This window comes from Chrysochloris asiatica, unplaced genomic scaffold (genome assembly GCF_000296735.1).
Source record: "Chrysochloris asiatica unplaced genomic scaffold, ChrAsi1.0 scaffold00476, whole genome shotgun sequence".
NCBI lineage: Eukaryota > Metazoa > Chordata > Mammalia > Afrosoricida > Chrysochloridae > Chrysochloris > Chrysochloris asiatica.
This window is the reverse complement of record NW_006408994.1, coordinates 151,184-153,438: the sequence shown is the minus strand read 5'-3', so window position 1 is coordinate 153,438 and position 2,255 is coordinate 151,184.

Below are 2,255 nucleotides of genomic sequence, written 5' to 3'. Positions count from 1 at the left end.
TTTTCAGGGGCCTTCTTGTCATGCCAACCAGCCCCTCCAAAAAGTTACAGGCTCAGAGAATGTTATTATAGTTCATATCCCTTTTTCTAGGTCAGCTCTATTTCAGATTGAAAACAAGTTAGGTACCTTCTCAGCTGCTAAGTTCACTAAAGACTTTGAATATCGTATCCTCCCCTGTGACTTAAAGGAGCTCTGGTAGCGTAGTGGTTATGAGTCGGGCTGCTAACCTCAAAGTCAGCAGTTTGAAGCTACCAGCCGTTCTGCAGGAGAAAGATGAGGTTTTCTGCTTGCGTAAAGATTTACAGGCTTGGAAACCCTATGCAGGGTCGCTATAAGTCGGAACTGACTCCACGACACACTACCACCACCACCACATCACCAGCTGTGATTTAGCATGAAGAGATAACCACCTCATTTTCTCCACCTGTGCTAATCCAGAGGCACAAGGTCATGGATAGTCAAAGGCTAGAGAGTATGGGGATGAGTTAACTCACCAGGGACCTAGTAGATAGCCTACCAGCTCCACAGCTGTCCCCAGTCATTATTTCAAGTGGAACTATCAGCACGGCTTCCCCGACTGACCACCCCGAGACTATATGCTCTATTGCCTCATTGAAGACATGAAAAGAGCTACTGCTAAATCTGTTAACAATGACAAACTTAAAAAAAGTCTGTTTGTTAGGAGACTACTATTTTTTCCTAATACTTCCAAACTGTTCCACCCCTCTACATGGCTAAATTAGGTACATAGCTCCTTTTACATCCTTAAACATCTTTCTTTGGGCTCCTCAGTGAAGCTTCAATGTCTACACCTAACCTTTACCTCTTTCTTTCCCCCTTGAAGGTTCCGAACAAGTTCCTCCTGAAGTTTGTGAAACAGACACCCCAGGAAGAACTCAACACTTACAGTCAATTACAATGTCACTCAAAGACCCTACTCATTTTCCTTGTTGACCCTTAAGTTAGGAGCCCTTCAAGGACTCAGACTACTAAATGCCTTAAGTAAGGTTGCCTTAAGCCTACTGTATAAAAGTTATTTCTAAACTATTTACAGCAAAACACTCAAATCAATTTGTTGTTGTTGTTAAAGTGCCATTGAGTCAGTTCCAACCCACAGCGACCCTGTAACAGGTTTCCAAGGAGCAGCTGATGAGTTTGAACTGCTAACTTTGAGGTTCAAACTGACATTGCAGTTCAGCACATTAACCCACAATGCGGGACTCCAAATTAAATTTGTTGTTATTGTTAAGTGCTGTTGAGCCAGTTCCAACCCATAGCAACACACTGTAGGGTTTCTGTGGAGGAACTGGTGGGATTGAACCACCGACCTTGTGGTTCAAACTGACTTTGCAGTACAGCACATTAATCCACAGCCCTACATTGAGAAGCCTATACTCATCAGCCACTTCTTGGGAAGTGTGGGTGTCTATGAGTCAGAACCGACTTGAAGGCACTTACCAACAACAACATTTTCCTCAGACTCCTGGGGTGGCACTGTACAATCAGCACTGGACTTCCAACCACAAGTTTAGCAGTCCAAGCCCACCAGCTGCTCCTCGGAAACCCTATTCAGGGTTTCTATGACTTGGACTGATTTGATGGCACTTAACAACAACATATTTTCCTCAATACTCCTTGCCCAACCAGCACTTCTTGTGCCTAACCACCTCCCAATGTTCTGGACCTTCAGTAGGTCAGTTTAACAATCAGTCAGACATTTATAATCAGTCAGACATTTGCAATCACACCGTTAACATTTCTGCCCAGTGCCCATTGGCTGTGGTTGTTCCAGATGATCAAACTAAGTCCCCACAGTCCTATGATAACATCCTAACAACTGTTCTTACTTTTTCTGTGGCTCTAATGCTGGTTTGGAGTCCTGGTGTGGCACTGTAAGTTAATGTGCCAGACTGCAAAGCTGTTTGAACTGCAAGGTTGGTGGTTCAAGCTCACCAGATGCTCCGTGGAAACCCTATACAGGGTCGCTATAGGTTGGAATCGACTTGACGGCACTTGAAAACAACAACAACAATCTGGGTTTATGCTTACCTGCCAGTTGGACCGGGACCTGTACCTTAGCCTACATCTTCCCCAATCTTGCCCTTATCAGTGATAATATTTTCTTCCTCTGTACTCTCAGCACCCATGACAGTGCTGTGAGGACTTTGCAGTTCTTACAGCCTTAGGAAGTCTAGCTGAAATATCCACTGACTCTGCAGGCCTGCATCATCTGCATATCACAGATTGTTAATGAG